Below are 17,672 nucleotides of genomic sequence, written 5' to 3'. Positions count from 1 at the left end.
TGTAGATAATCTGCATATTTAGAATCTGTTTTGAATATGTATGAATTGAGAATGTTCCTTTGTGTTGAGATATTTAAGTCTTGGCACGGAACTCAGTGAAATGCCATCATAATAACATCTCGGCACGACTTCCCGAGGCCCTGCATTGTAGAACAGTCTGACCATTCCAGAGCAACTTGACTGATAAGAGCCCCTCTGATCTGTATCTGTCACTCATAGCCAGAGGCAGGGTTACACAGACCAGAACAAAGTCACCATCATACATAAACACACGGAAATGAAATCCCATTTCTCTTACATTCCGTCTTTATGACTTTTATTCTTTTTTTGCCTTGCACACACACGCTAAAAGTGTTAAATGAACATACAGAGACTGTTAGAGACTGGCAGAATAGCCTGAAACACTTCCTAGACAAACATTTTGACTGATTACATTGTTACTGAAATTATTTGGTTCTCATCAATTCTCTTAACTTGTGGGGTCCCACAGGGCTCAATCTTAGTACCGATTTTGTTTTGCTATCCACACAGCCCTTTTAGACCATATCATAGATAATGACAATATCTTTGTTTGCTATCATTCTCACTGATTATGTTTACATTTACAATGGCAATTTTGGTGGATTTTTCCTTAGTAAAGCTCTTACAATAACATACACATATTTTTTATACTGCCAGTTACCACACTGTGTAGTGTCAAATAGCAGCAAACCTGAACAAATATGCTCTTATCAGTTAGTCTTTTTTAATACCTAGTATTAGTAATGGGAATCATAAGTAATTTAATGTTTTTAGTTTCTTAACGGTTTCATTAATGATTCGTTTTGTATTTTTATGGAATAAATATTTGGAAAAATGAAATACAATTCTATTGTCAAATTATGAGATAGATAATCAATAATAAACAATTATAATAATTCTTGCAAAAGCTGTGTTTACACAGAAGAGGGGGCATAAATAAAATCCTAAAACTATGCAACAATTCTAAACAAACAAAATGTTTGATTCACTAAATAGAACTGACTCATATGCATCATTCGTTCATGAATTTGACTACCCTGCATGGGCTGGGCAAACAGAAGTTAAATTCAATAAGAAACAGCATTTGCAGCACATCTTGTTGATTTTATGTTGACTTTACAAAAGGCCACAGTCAGATAATACAGTTCTTCTTCATTCTGGCCACAGTTAGAGACAGAAAACAGAAAGAGAGCGAAAGAGAGAGAGAGATCAGAGGGACAGAAAGGAAGTGAGAGAAAGAGAGAGGGGTGTGTAATATGATGTAAACAGTGATGTAAATATTGTGTTGTGCTCTAGTAACAGTTCCTTTCTGAAGGCTGAGCAACAGACCGCTCAACTGTTTATTTTCCTTCCAGACGGACGAGTTCTTATCAAATAAGCAGACAGAGTTACAATTCGCTGTCCAACAACAGGCTTCACACACGCTCTGGTTCTGCCCCTGACTCCAACTCAGTGTCACAAATCAATGCTGCTTCCCAAAACCACACAGAAGCCCATACAGACAAACAAACACACACTCACACTCTACCTATTCTAGTACAACAGAGCCAAATGCACACAAGCATACAAGTGTCAAGCATAAAGTCACTTACATGACTTTAATCAGTTACTTACTAAATGAAAATAACATTTTAAATGTACAAATGTATACACTAATTCTACATCATTAAACTCAACCCTGCTATACACAGAAATGAAATTTAATGAAATCAGCTGTCACACTTACATGATAAGTGGCTTAAATGAAAATTACATTTTAATATACAAAATTACTTAAACGTGCAAAAAATTACTTTAACTGAGGGTAAAATATAGAGCTGGAAAATAAGGTGTTGTTTCACCATAGCCAATAAAATGAAAGGTAATTTATTATATATGTATAATAAATAAATGTATAATGTTTCTGGGAGAACCTCATATATTTTCCACAAAAAAAAGTCTATAAAATTGGGTCCAATGTACTGTGTTAACATGAAGGAATTTTATGTATTGATTTTTCACAGGTGTTTTTCCCATATTTTGAATTATGCTTTATGTTGTGTTGGTTAAAGGAAATGTCTGTAAACTCAACAGAAAATGTCATGGCAGAAAATTAACAGTAACTTTTCTGTTTTTCTACAGACTCTTTTTCTTAGTGTTCTTGGTAATTCTTTACTAAAAATTACACAGTTCATCTGTATTTGAATTCAATTCAAATTAAATGTTTTATCTCAATTCAAATATAGTTCAAATTCATCAGTTCAATTGGTGCACAATGCTTGCACACATAAATTAAACAAACTCAGATGCCACACATATAATTTAATAGTGAACAATTTGTCATTTTTTATATGTCCCAGTGTATATTTGTCCATATTTGTCTCCTAATTAAGATACAAGGATTACCGAACAGAACGTTTAAAAAATTACACAAATGACCCAGAACTCTGTAACTCAACCATCATGTTCCTCACACACACTGTGGTTCATTAAATCCTCTCCCAAACACACACACACACACTGTTGAGGATATGCGTCAGCGCTGTCACAGTGTGACACATATCAGGCCTTTTCCATGTAACCACTGCAATCAGTGTAGAAATAACAGTATGATAAGGGATGAGAGTTTGGAGGAGGTATTTATGAGCCTATCAGGGGAGCCGGCTGGAGTTTGATCTATGGGCTACAGAGTTAAAAGGGAGAGTTTTGGACTCCTTTGCACCATTACTCCCCCTCCTCTGGCTTTTTCTGATAGGGGTCCTAATCAGAAACACCTGGCACACAGTTTTCCTTCTTACAGGCTTGTAAAGGCACACACACACACACACACATCGTAATAACTTTTTTCAGTCGCGTAAAGCTATAACTTCTCCATTTTAAATGTCATGAAATGCTTCAATCCAACTAAAATCTTGCCAGTAAGTTTTTTTCTTAGCCTGTCATAAAGAGACTGCAGCTTGGATGTGAGTTATTCAGACGAAATGTAGTTTGATTATAACTATATAGTTGTAAAAATGCTTAATAACAAACATTTTTATGGGGTTGTGTTACAGTTCTCATGTTTTTGTGCATTTTAATTATTACACGACTGGCTGGAATACTTGACTCTGATTGGTCAGTTGCAGCATTCGGCACTAAAGAGTGCAATAGTGCCCATCCACATTTTTTCAATGTCCGATTAATTTTTTTTTACACATAGGGATTTTTAAGAATTTTTCATAATAGACTTCTAAGCGATGAACTAAACTAACCAGATACGAGGTAAATCACAACATTACAAACATTCATTTAAAGCCAAAAGGTAATCTAAAATTTAAAGATGTTGATTATACACTAAAAAATTGGCGTATTATTTTATCTTCACTCATAAATTGTTAGTAAATTTCACAAATAATTACAAAGAAATGACAAGCAAAGAAATGTTCTTACATTTTTTATTAATTTTCTTTATGGGTAATGTAGTTTTTAAATTCCACTGTTAAACATGAATATTTAAAAATAAGTTTATCAATGGAGAAAATGAATACCTTTTTTTTGCACTCTATGCACAATAAATATATAGACTGTTCTAGGCAAATAATTTCAAATTAAATCAATATTTTATGCCCATGTATTTATTTATTTGGTAACTAGCCATTAAATAAGCAGTTAATGTACAAGCTTTATTGTAAAATATAACCCTACTCCTTTATTTTGTGATAATGGCGATTTGACTGTTATCCTACTTAATATATTCTTTAATGTATAAGTGTGATTGCAAAGCAACAGGACATTTTAATCAAGGTTAAAGAATGTACATTTAGGTAAAAAAGGGCCATTAGACGACATGCATGTGTTTGTATAATCATGTGTTCAGTGTGTGTTTGTGTATTAACATACACACACTAAGTTGTGAGAATAAATAAACACACCACAGCCATGGCTCACGTGGCCATATTATCTCAGAAAAGACAAACTGTTTTTTTCCACTGGATTGATTCATACTACAACTCACTACGACCCACCACAGCAACATCCCCCCCATCAAATCCACACATGGCTCCAATAAGAACAGTTATTTTTAGCAGTTTGCAATTTATTCCAGAATCTGATTACGGGTTTTGCATCTGATAGGCGCTCTGGATTTATTTGGATGGAACGTGTATCCATAAACACAAAGCAACAACTTTATGGACTAACACTGTTTACTCAAACACCTCGTCTTCCAAACTGGCCTTCTGTGAGCGCGTGTTGGTTTATGTGTGTACGCATGAGTATGTGCGTCGGTCGTGTTGCTTTTTTACTGTGGAAGCAAGATTGCCGTCATGTCCACAACAGCCCTGTGATTGCGAATGTTTCAAAATGGCGAGCGAGCAAGGCAAACACAGGCACTTTGTGGATACAGTGACTTTGAAGATAAAAAACCCTCACAAAAATAATGTGCGGTCTCTGGAAAGCCAAAAGAGAACCACACACTCACACACACACACACTGACTCAAACTCTCTCTCATTCTCTCCCACTCTTTTTTTTTCATGCACTCTTAAGTGCACACACACACACACACACTCATTAATCTAGGCAGACTCAGGAAACCGCTCCACTGAGCTCAGTAGAGGCCCACAAATGGGGGGGGGGGATCAAAGCCAAGACAAGAGCAGCAGACTCGCTGAAAAGAAACAGCACAAGGAGAAAATGAGAAGAAAAGAAGGTTTGGAAAAGGAAGAAAAGAGAAAAGAAAATTTTCCTTTGCTCCTCGACTCCGAGAACACAAGGAGAGAGGATCTTAACCATCAAAACCTAATGAACTAACAGTATGTGCATGTGTAACGGGGGAGAGAGTGTGTTTTTACATCCAAAGTATGAATGAGATGGAGGAGAGTGTGTGTGTCATCCTCTTGAAAGTATGACTAAGCTCCATGTGTCCTCAATAAGTTTGGAGCTGTACAAGATTAACTTTAGTTAAAAGCATACTGCAAAACACATTACATGCTTAAAACAAGCATAAAATATTTATTATTATAAAAAATATATATTATATATATATATATATATATACACACACATATACATATGTATAGACAGATAGATAGATAGATAGATAGATAGATAGATAGATAGATAGATATGTATTTGATACATATCAAATGCAAATAAATTAATAAATACTTTTTGAACAAATAAAAATATATAAAATGTTGTGTGTGTGTGTGTGTGTGTGTAAAAATATGTGTGGGTATGTATCTGATACATACCATATTAGATACAAATAAGTAATTTTTTTTAAAATATTGTACATATATATATACAGTATCTATCTATCTATCTATCTATATAAATGAAAAATGTATATCTAATCTAATGTGCAATATTAATATGTAATTATTAGAAAATATATATATATATTTATATTTAAGTACATACTTAAGTATACATTTGCAAGAACATATTCATACACACTCCACCTCTTTTTCCCTTTTCCTTCCACCAGACACACACACACTCACAGACACACACTCCCTCTCCTGGGAGCCCTTCAGGGAGGGTCGACAGTCCTTAAGAAAATATTCCCCAAAGCTCTAATTAGAAAAGCGATGGTGCTCGTTAATAGCTGCCCCCCCCCCCATCTCCCCTTTCCCCCCCTCCAACCTGAAAAAAAAGGCACAAAACAAAACCCAGAGAAAATCCCGTGGAGCAGAAGGCCTGCTGTTCCAATGACTGGGCTTGGGTCAGAACTCTATTTACCTACCGCAGAACTACCCACCCGTTTCCCGCTCCCTCTCTGCTGATTTCTCTCTCTCTCGCTCTCTGCTTCTCACTTTTAACACACAAATACGCACACATTCTTTCTTAATCTTCTTCACTTGTCTCACTCTGTATTACCCTGTCTCTCTCTTTCTCTCGCTTGACGTTTTAGTGCCCCCTGGTAACCTGAGCCCCCAGGCCCAGGAGCCGCATATGTTCCTGCTTAAGAGGCTTGGGCCCAAAAGTGAAACTCAACCCTTGCTGCAATGCCTCCATTTCTCTAGACTTCATTAAAAATGAGAATAAAAAATGCTGGCGTCTTTTTTCCTACTCCCCTTTGCCCCCCCCTCCCTCTCTCTAAAGAAGTTGTAGAGCAAAAAAGGGAGTAAAGAACCCAGCCAAGAGATTCTTGTGGCTTGTTTTATTTTCTTCCTGGTCCTGTGCCTGGATCCGTTGGAAAACAGAGAGCGAATGATCGTAGCCAGACTGAATCAGACTGTGTCAGCTTATCTGTGGAGAGATATCTCAATGAATTAACATAGCAAGTCACTCCTTCCTTTCCTCTAAACCGATGCCTCCTTCTGCCGTACCCCATAACCCAACCAACCATTACTCTGCCACAGAGGCTCTCATTAAATGTAAATATAGTTATAGTCCCAGTGCCGGAGATAGTTCAAGCTGTTTTTCACACACAAAGAATGCGTAATACTCCGATATGAAGTAAGAACAGCCTTCGTTTGCTGAGGTGGATGAGCTGAGCCCAGCGGGATGTTTCCAATTTCCCACGAGTGGATAAACATAGTAGACAGAACGCAGAGTCAGAAACATCACACATGTTTCAAGTACATATGTGTATGTCAGAGATGGTATGAGGACATGACATGCCATTTGTTGAAATATGAACTGAAGAAATTGCAATGCTGTAAGAAAGGAAATCCTGCCTTGATTAAAAGAGCAAATCGCCATATTGGAAAAGGCATCTGGTCTTTATAACAGTCCTAACTGTAGACGCACGCAACCCATATGCCAAAAAATATTTTTTTATGGCCTAAATATGTTACAAATATGCTAAATATATGTTGAAAACAGTGTGGCTTTAAAAATGTGGTATGTTTTTAAATTAAACATTTAAACTTTCAAATGTCAAAATATATTACAAAATGTACTTTAAAGTGCAAGAAAATACAGTTCATACTTAGAAAAAAGTTATTTTAAATTGTAATAATATTTCACAGTATTACTGTTTTTACCATCAAATAAATACATCCTGTATGTGCATAAGAGATTAAAAAATTTTACCAACCCCAAAATTCTGAAAGGAAATGTATCTAGACCGAACATACTGTATATATGTGACCCTGGACTACATTATCTGAAAGCTGAATAAATAAGCTTTCCATTGATGTATGGTTTGTTAGGATAGGACAATATTTGGCCGCGATACAACTATTTGAAAATCTGGAATCTGAGGGTGCAAAAAAATAAAAACATTGAGAAAATCGCCTTTAAATTTGTCCAAAGGAAATCCTTAGCAATGCATTTTACTAATCAAAAATGAAGTTTTGATATATTTACAGTAGGAAATTTACAAAATATCTCCATGGAACATAAACTTTACTTAATATTCTAATGATTTTTGGCATAAAAGAAAAATCTATAATTTTGACCCACGCAATGTATTTTTGGCTATGTGGTCCAGGGTCACATATGGTCAAAAACTGTATGAGGAAATATAGCCATGTCCAATACTGACTAGTCCTTTAGCTATACCATCAAAGCACTTTATTTCAACTTCACAGTATGAATAAGTCAAAACTGCCTTTAATACAGTGGGTGGATCTCCATGGTACTTCATGAAATCACACCTCAGAAGATCCAGTGCGGTCATCGTGGCTAACACTATCTGCATGCGTATGTTTTTTCCCATAGCCCACCCTTCGCCTGTTTCTCTGTGGTGATGGCTCATTAGGATGTCTCACTTAGGCTGACAGTGTTATTTCTGTGTTTGTAGCTGCTTGTGAGAGGCTCTTTCTGTGGTGTTCATCTTGTCGGCTGCATGAGGGAGCAAGAGAGAGAGATGGAGAGAGGGGGAAAGGAGTAGAGTGCCTTTCCAGATGTGCTTTTATGTGCCTGTTAAGGGTGGGGTGGGGTGGGGTGGGGTTAGGGGTACAGAGTCGGAGCCGGTAAGGGAGCGGGAGCCAATTATGGCGCCATGTGTGTACTTGTTTGTGTATGTGTGGAGAAGTGGAACAGAAATTACTGGCATAACGCACTCCGTTTTATAGGCTCAGGTGTATTGAGCATCTGGAAGCACAAACAATAAAGAATAAGACATGCAAGTTCCTGCAAAGGTGTGCATGTGCCTGCATTAGTAGCACCTCAGATGTATAAATGTGAGTGTGGTTGATGGTTAATGTGCCCAATGTCTTCTTAACCTTGACTGAACCAGTTTCAGTGAATCTACACAGTTAAATGAACTTCGTTTGACTATGACTAGGCCACATGGAATCTGCGTCCACAGATTTCTGCATAATCGGAATGCCTGACATTCCCTTGCATGTTTGTTTATTAAATATTTTGGCTGAATATGCTTTCAGTGACTGATAAAAGTGTAGTATTCTCAGCTGCATTTAAAGCTAAAGTGTTTTTTTTTTTCTGTGAAAATATTTTCTCTAATAAAGTTATAAGTAAGCCATTTGAAGGCTGATTTCCCTAAAAATGTAAGAGCTGTGACTCTGTGGTATTATCAAAACATTACTCTGTTTAAGCATCACAGTCTGTCTGACAACAGCAGCTCTAGCTCAACCAATGGTGTGAGTCTGGGGCGGGACTATCTCTTTTGCTGACCAATGTCAGATGAGGAAATATTTGAGGAAACCTGTTTGGAAACAGTCATTGTTTAACAGTCAATTTCACTGTGCTAGTGCCACAGAAATTATATACTTCAGCTTCGATCTAGTTTAAACATTTAAATGAATTTACACAGGGTTTTTTTTTTCCTGAAATCAGCACAGAAAATTCATGTATGTATAAATAAATAAATTATTTTAATTTAAAATGTATTTTAAATAATTAAAATCAATCCATCAAGGTATAACTATGCTCATAATGGTTTGAATTTTTAAAAATGTAAAAGTTTGAATTTTAAACTTAAAAGTTTGAATTTATCTCTTTGAATCTGAATTGTAATTACACTGAATTGTAATTATCAGTAAATTAATATATATATATATATATATATATATATATATATATATATATATATACAGTATAAGTATTTAATAAATATTTCTATAGGTGACATTTATCTATCTGTTAGTCTGTCTGTATAAAGCCTACAAAACCAAACTTCAAACTTCTTTAAACATTCAAACAAGGCTTTGTCAAGCCACTACTGAAAGTTTACACGTTATTGCAGTTGTGCGAATTTCTTTGAATATAAATTTTGAATGGGAATTTAAAATGCATTCTCAATTCAGTTCTGAACAGCACACAACCCTGATATCTGTGCATGCGTATGAATACATAATCACATAAATCGATCAGGTCGTGCATGTATATGCATGTCTGATCTTTTTAAAACCCGCATATGTTTCTCGCATGTGTGCAGGTACATTACTGTTTGATCTTCAGATCTGTGAGGGGGTAAGAAATAGTGCTTTGGTCTGTGAAGTATTAGCTTCAGGCATCCATGAAAGAGCGTGCACACATGGCAATAGACGAGCGTTAAACGAGCATGAGAATGTGCATCAGCGAGGCCTGCAGCTTGTTAGTTACGATCGTTAATAGTTGCGCGTTTTACTGGCAATGCCTTCAAAGCGCTGCCACGTTGATTTATCCAGATCTCACCTGCTCACGGCGAGGAAGAGGAGAAAGATCAAGGAATTCCCCACAAGCACATGCCACCTTCGGCCCTGACTTTGACACTGAGAGGCATGCGACCCTTTCCCTCTCTCCCCTAAACCCTGAGAGCCGACTGCAGAGTTGCATCAGAACCAGATGTGTCCCCATGAGTGTAAGTATGCGTCTGTAGATTAGGCCGTTGGGCCAGAGTCCACTGGTGTGATGGGGCCAGTGTGACCCCTCGTGACCTCAGAGCCTGCAGCCATGCCGACAGGAAGGGCTTGCAATTGGCTTCAGCTGTGACCCGCCTCCTCGGAGCTCATTAAGACAAACTGTTTTTAAAGGCTATATGGCTTACGCTATCATCAGCACTAACACTCTGCAGCTGAGAGGGTCGGGAGGTGGGGGGGAGGAAGGGGGAACTGAAGTAGTGAAAGGCAAGAAACAGCAGAGAAGAAAAACTAAAATTGTGATGAAGGGAGAACTGTGCTAATGTTTAAAGAAGATGGAGGAAAGTATATGTATCCATTTTAAATAGCATGCAATATTATTTTTAGTGTATTTCAAATGTTACTGAAATGTCTAATCATATTAACTGAAGTAATTTGTTTACTGTGAGCAACATTACAAGTAATAGTTAACTGAACAGGGCAGAAATATCAAAACTGTTCATGCTGCAGTGCATTATGGGTAATCACAAATGCCACAGCATGTTATTTATATGCTGTAGAATAGATGCCTGGATTATAACTTTTTTTCTGGTGCATTTTCAAGTATGCATCTATACACGTTTTTTTTCTGCCAAAAATTGCCTGCAGTCCCTTGCGCAAAAGAAGAGTTGGAGTTTGGGTTTTTCAATAGTTTTAAGGAATGTGACACAGAATCTCCCAGCTTCAAATGTAACAGTTAAAGGAATAGTTCACCAAAAAATGAAAATTCGTTATTTATAGAGTCGTCATTTACTCACCCTCATGTTGTTCAAAACCTGTATGAATTTCTTTCTTATGTTGAACATAAAAGAAGATATTTTGAAGAATGCTGGTAATCAAACAGTTGATGGTCCCCATTGACTACCATAGTAGGGAAAGAAATACTATGAAAGTCAATGGGGACCATCAACTGTTTCTGCAAAATATCTTCTTTTGTGTTCAACATAAGAAACTTCGACATGAGGGTGAGTAAATGATAACAAAATTTTCATTTTTGGGTGAACAATTCCTTTAAGATGGAAAAACTTTTAATATATATAGACTTTAGATTTTATATAGATAAAATCCCTCAAGCTTTTGAACTGTAATATTGTATACACTAATGTTTAAAAGTTTGGGTTGGTTTAAATGTTTTTTAATACAGTAAATACAGTCGTATTGTGAATATAATATTATTACAATTTAAAGGAACTCTTTTATTTTAATATATTTTAAAATGTAATTTAGTCCTGTAATACAAAGCTGAATTTTCAGCCTCATTACTCTAGTCTTCAGTGCCACATGATTTTTCAGAAATCATTCTGATATGCTGATTTGCTGCTTAAGAAACATTTCTTATTACAACCCGAATTCTGGAAATGTTGGGACGTTATTTAAATTTGAATAAAATGAAAACTAAAATACTTTCAAATTATATGAGCCAATATTTTACTCACAATAGAACATAGAGAACATAAATGTTTAAACAGAAATTTTACACTTTTATCCACTAAATGAGCTCATTTAAAATTTTATGCCTGCTACAGGTCTCAAAAAGTTGGCACGGGGGCAACAAAGGGCTGAAAAAGCAAGAAATTTTGAAAAGATTCAGCTGGGAGAACATTTAGCAACCAATTAAGTTAATTGACATCAGGTCTGTAACATGATTAGTTATAAAAGGGATGTCTTAGAAGTAAAGATGGGCAGAGGCTCTCCAATCTGTGAAAGAGTGCGTAAAAAGATTGTGGAATACTTTAAAAACAACGTTCCTCAACGTCAAATTGCAAAGGCTTTGCAAATCTCATCATCTACAGTGCATAACATCATCAAAGGATTCAGAGAAACTGGAGAAATCTCTGTGCGTAAGGGACAAGGCCGAAGACCTTTGTTGGATGCCCGTGATCTTCAGGCCCTTAGACGACACTGCATCGCTCATCGGCATGATTCTGTCATTGACATTACTAAATGGGCCCAGGAATACTTCCAGAAACCACTCTTAGTAAACACAATCCGCTGTGCCATCTGCAGATGCCACTAAAGCTCTATCATGCAAAGAGGAAGCCATATATGAACATGGTCCAGAAGCGCCGTCTTGTCCCGTGGGCCAAGGCTCATTTAAAATGGACTGTTTCAAAGTGGAAAAGTGTTTTATGGTCAGATGAGTCCAAATTTGACATTCTTGTTGGAAATCACAGACGCCATGTCCTCCGGGCTAAAGAGGAGGGAGACCTTCCAGCGTGTTATCAGCGTTCAGTTCAAAAGCCAGCATCTCTGATAGTATGGGGGTGCATATTTGCATACAGCATGGGCAGCTTGCATGTTTTGGAAGGCACTATGAATTCTGAAAGGTGTATATAAAGGTTTTAGAGTAACACATGCTCCCCTCCAGACAACGTCTATTTCAGGGAAGGCTTTGTGTATTTCAGCAGGACAATTCAAAACCACATACTGCAGCTATTACAACAGCATGGCTTCGTAGTAGAAGAGTCCGGGTGCTGAATTGGCCTGCCTGCAGTCCAGATCTTTCACCTACAGAGAACATTTGGTGCATCATTAAATGAAAAATATGTCAAAGACGACCACGAACTCTTCAGCAGCTGGAAACCTATATCAGGCAAGAATGGGACCATATTCCAACACCAAAACTCCAGAAACTCATAACCTCGATGCCCAGACATCTTCAAACTGTTTTAAAAAGAAGAGGAGATGCTACACCATGGTAAACATGCCCTCGTCCCAACTATTTTGAGACCTGTAGCAGGCATCAAATTTGAAATGAGCTCATTTTGTGCATAAAATTGTAAAATTTCTCAGTTTAAACATTTGTTATCTGTGATTTTGAAATTCTTTTAGTTTTCATTTTAATCAAATTTAAAAAAACATCCCAACATTTCCAGAAATCGGGTTGTATTATAAATGTTGAAAACAGTTGTGCTGCTTAATATTTTTGCAGAAGCCGTGATACCTTCTTTTCAGGATTTGTTTTTTTGTTGAATAGAAAGTTCAAAAGAACAACATTTGAGACAGAAACTGAAATCTTTTGTAACTTTATAAGTGTCTTTACGTACAATTTTGATCAATTTAATGCATATTTTGAATGAAGTTGAACTTTTGAATGGTGGTGTATGTGTATATACATACTTCATATACACTTAGTCAGTATAAAGTAAAATCAGCCACAGTCTCCAGCACTAACATTATTAAACATAAGTTACATATTTAAGAAAACAAGTTTCGGTTTTCTTTGGAACATTGTTCAGAGGCTGGTTGTGAGGGATCAATGAGCGTGAGTATGTGTGTGAGTATATACTCCTGCCATCACTCTTTTTCTGCTCCGCCATCACTGGGTTTTACCACAAGTTCTCTCTTTCATATGCCTGTCCGTTCATTTTTCCATCCTTTCCAGTCATCCTTCTCTTTCTCTTTCATCCAGGATGAGAAGCAGCTCCCCTCTGAGTTTATAGAGTGTGTTTTTGGCAGTTGTGTCCAGTTTATGTATGTGAGTGTGTGCGTGTTTGTGAAAGGAAAAAGAAAGGGAGAAAAAGAGAGAAAGACAGAGAGTTCTGAGTGGAAGAGCCTGCTGTGCTAGATTAATACTGGACGCTCAGAGGGGGGCTTCCCCATTCATTACTGACTGATGCCCATACCAAATTGATTTATGGAAGCGGCCCTTAATCAATTATGTGTGGAGAGAGAGAAAAGAGAGAAGAATGCAGGGAGAGGGCAATAAGAGAGCACAGAGAGGTAAGATAAAATAAGAGAGGTGAGGAAAAATAGGGCAGGGAGGTGTTGATGTAGTTTGCCCCTGGAGTGCACCATGGTGGGATGTTGAACTAAGCGGTGTGGTTTAGAGCTGGTTAGCTACATTGTGCGGTTGCGACGTGTTGCTGTTTGTGAGGGGATGTTATTTTTCAGAGGAGGTTTGGAGTGTTGTGTTGAGTTTGCTCTATATAGTGGTTTGCAGTAACTGGCTGTATAAACAGCGCTGAGGATTACACGTATCCCTCCTGAACTGTGTGTTTGTGCATCAAGTGCTCAAGGAAGCCAGTGTCGGTGTGGCACAGGAAGCACTTGAAGCTGCAGGTCTGCGTGGTGGATTTGATGAAGCTCTGTTTACAGTTCGACAATTTCACAATCTAAACTAGGTTTTTCTGAAGGAAATGTCAGCGACTCACCTCACAGTTGCTGTGTTCTCGGTGGTTGCTAGGCCGTTGCTAGGGTGGCCTTTGAGGTTACTGGTATGAGTGAAATGAGCTGGAAGGGCACATCGATGGATACTGCAGAGAAAAATGGCAAAACAAAAAGAAACAATTACATTTGAATAATTATTATTTAATATTGAATCTTTTCTGTACACTAATGAGAAAACAGATGTTTACATGTTTTGAAATAAATAGATAAATAAATAAATACACATAAAACCAGATTTTTATTTATGCTCTGAAATAAATAAAATACACACACATAAATGGATACTGCAGAGGAAAACAATTGCAAAGTAAATACACAATTAATGATTGTGAAATTAATAATTTATTTTATTATTATATGATACATTATACAAATTAAATATTTTAATAAAAAAATGTATAATTTATGTACATTAATAAGAAACCAGATTATTATATGTTGTTAAATAAATGAATGAATGAATGAACTACAAAAAAACAGTAATTTAATTTCAATATTTAATGACTGAATACTATACAAATCAAATATTTTAATTACCTAATTAATGTTAAATATTTTAATAATTTATGTACATTAACAAGAAACCAGATTTTTTATGTGTTCTAAAAAAAAAGTTTTATTTTATGTTTTACCTTGTTGGCAGGCTGCATGTTGCCAGAGTGTTGATGGGTGGTTGCTAGGGTGGTCTGTGAAGTTACTGGCCTCAAAAGAGCTGAAAGGGAAAAATTGGTGTAAGATTTTCTATAACAATTATCTCTTAGAAATTGCTAGTAAATTTCACAAAAAAATGGCAAGTAACAAAGAAATAAACATGCACTTGAACTAAAAGTAGAAGGACTGATATAGTATTTTCTCGGATGTTGCTGGAGGGCGAAAGATGGAAAATAATCGCAAACTTAGACAAAAAACCTTTTCAAAAGTTCCAAATTCATGTACATTGATTAAAAAAAAAATAGATTTTAACATTTTCTGATAAAAAAAAAAAAAAAAATCACAAAAGTTGCCAGGATGTTATGAAGAGTTTTAGAACATTGCTATGTGATAACTAGGGTGTTCTAAGTGGTTACCAGTTAGTTGCTAGTTAGTTAGTTAGTTACCATGTTGCTAGTTAGTTACCGTGTTTATATGATACTGTTGTCCTTATTTTTGACTTGGGTCCCTCATTCAATGTTCAGATTTTTTTCAGCAGTTTTATCGTTCGCGGGTATAAATCTTAATTCTGATGACTTACAAAAGTAATAGCACACCTTTTCTCAAAAAATTTACAATTTGAGGTATCATTCCTGTCTGTAACGCAAATAGCATAGGACGAGTTCCCAGCCGGGATACTTTGAGTCATGGGTTTGTTGAAACCACTTACCCTAAGTATGTGCAATTTTAATAGTGATGCTCACCATCAGAACACTTTACAAAGCTCTTGTCAAGCTAGCTCTGTTGTACATAATATGATATAGTTATACGGAGTGTGTGTGTGCCCACATTTGTGTGACAGACAGAAGAGTGGAGTGTATGGAGTGTTTTAAAAAGCTCTTGTCATGCTGCTTCTATTGTCTGTTGGAGAGGGCAAGGGGGTGCATGGGGAGGGGGCCGTTCACGCTGTGAGCCTGTTTCTCCGGCCTGTCAGAACTCTATCTGAGACTCAGCCGGAACTAATCAACCCCAATAGGCCTCCCCACTACCCACAATGCACCGTGCCTCGCTGGGGGCCGGTCGGTGGGAACACAAGGAATGAGCGTAAAAAACCCTCCTTCCTCTCACTCACTCCTGGTCTACACCCACTTTTCACTGGCCCGCACGGCACACAACACTCCCACTGTCTCTCAGTGCTGTAATAATAAACACTTGCAATAATATTTTCACAGCAAGCAAAAGCCGGCCTCAGATCACAGCTCCGCACAGCTGCGGTGGACACTTGCCTGGACACACACGCAAATTCATGCACTCTCACACACACAATCAGATATGTGCACGTAAACTGTACGACATATGCTTCTGGGTACAAACATTATACAGTTCAAACGTCTCTGTTTGGTTCATGATATCTACAATCTACACTACTGAAAACAATTTGTTTGTTCATGCATTAAAATGGTTTATAAGACTCATTCATATTAAGATATCATTGCCAACAGATTTTATAGGACCACAGTTCACTTTGTCGCTTGTGAATGGTCAATGGTCAGTACAGTGTTTTAGTATGTTTTTAAGAAACATACAAGCAAGGATGGCATAAATTGAGCAAAAGTAAAGTTCAGACATATATAAGGCTAAAAAAATATATTTTCTTTTTTTTAAATGCTGTTATATTGAATTTTTCTACTCATCAAAGAATCCGAAAAAATGTATCACAGTTTCCACAAAAATATTAAGCAGCTGTTTTCAACACTGATAATACTAAATGTTTCTTGAGCAACAAATCAGAATATTAGAATGATTTCTGAAGGATCATTGACACTGAAGACTGGAGTAATGATGCTGAAAATTCAGCTTGGCTATCACGGGAATAAATTACATTTTAAAATATATTAAAATAGAAAACACTTCTTTTAAATTGTAATAATTTTTCACAGTATTTCTGTATTTTTGATCAAATAAATGCAGTGTGCAAAATCTGAATAATTCCAACCAAAAATGTGCAGAATGCTGTTTAAAAAAGATGTAGATGAAGTAGGCTATAGTTTTTTTAACTTTCTGAAAGTATTTTTACATTTCATAGACAATTTTAATCCAAGCCATTCGATGCAAACCCATTATTTGGCACGTTGCTAGCACCATACTCCAATGGCTGAGATAAAAAAAAAACGTTTATATCTTACCAACTACACAGATATAAGTGATAAAGGTAATAAAACAACTTACAAAACAAATTCTTCAAGGTATGAGCATGAATGAAAAAATTAGACAAATCCCCCTTATAGCTCGGATACACAGCGTTGACTGTACACAAGCACAAGAGTTACTGCCCTCTGCTGGGGATTTACATTAATGCATCATCTTCACGCGGTCATCATGCCAACCCACTTTGACGTCAATTATTAGTCAAAGCTTGATCAGTTTGGACAGCAAATTCTTCCAGTGGAAATTGGGTGAAAACAGGAAGTTAATCCCACACTGAAATTGGTTTAATGTGTGTAGGCCGAAATGACGTACAATTTACATCAAATCACTCATGTTTTTGACGTCAGTTTGATTTGCATATTTGACCTGTTTTTTTATTTAATTTTTATGTTTGATGTCAATTTGATATCTTTTCAACTTCAATTACTCACTGGGAAGAGCACTGACAGAAAGAAAACAGTGAGAGGGGAAATAAAATAAAATCTTTCTATTATTTCTGACTTAGCTATTCCATAGCAAAGTCTGGAAATGTTTACATTTTGAAAGTTTAGTTCATTTACTCCTTAGAGTTGCCATAAAATATGCTTATGTAGACATGTCAGGCAAATGTCAAAGATATCTGCTGCTCCAAGTTCACACCAGTGACCAAACCTTCCATCAGAGTTTCCTGTGTGTCACTCTTGCCAAAGAGGATATGAATTGCATCAAGTGCTGATGAAAGAGAATATGTGAGTGAATGTTCTTCACTGGGTGTTGTGGCTCTCCATGAAAGTGAAGTGGGGGTAGATTTAAATGTTAACGAAGAACACACACACACACACACACACACAAGAGCTCCTCATTGTTTTAAACAAGTGTGCCAGTGAATAAGTGGGTATGTGAACATGAA

The 17,672-nt window shown here is 36.6% G+C and overlaps 1 long non-coding RNA gene across 1 annotated transcript; it reads right to left on the bottom strand.

Annotated features, from left to right (window-relative positions):
• Nucleotides 1–5,687: 5,687 nt before the first annotated feature.
• On the bottom strand, nt 5,688–16,936 carry LOC131533572 (uncharacterized). Its single transcript, XR_009269154.1, has 4 exons — nt 16,805–16,936; nt 14,578–14,657; nt 13,930–14,031; nt 5,688–6,233 (listed from the first exon to the last, which is right to left on the bottom strand). It is a non-coding gene; the product is annotated as an uncharacterized LOC131533572 (long non-coding RNA).
• Nucleotides 16,937–17,672: the final 736 nt, after the last annotated feature.

The sequence above is a fragment of the Onychostoma macrolepis genome, chromosome 24 (assembly GCF_012432095.1).
Source record: "Onychostoma macrolepis isolate SWU-2019 chromosome 24, ASM1243209v1, whole genome shotgun sequence".
Taxonomy (NCBI): domain Eukaryota; kingdom Metazoa; phylum Chordata; class Actinopteri; order Cypriniformes; family Cyprinidae; genus Onychostoma; species Onychostoma macrolepis.
Note: the sequence above shows the minus strand (reverse complement) of the source record. Positions and strands in the feature narration are given on the sequence as shown.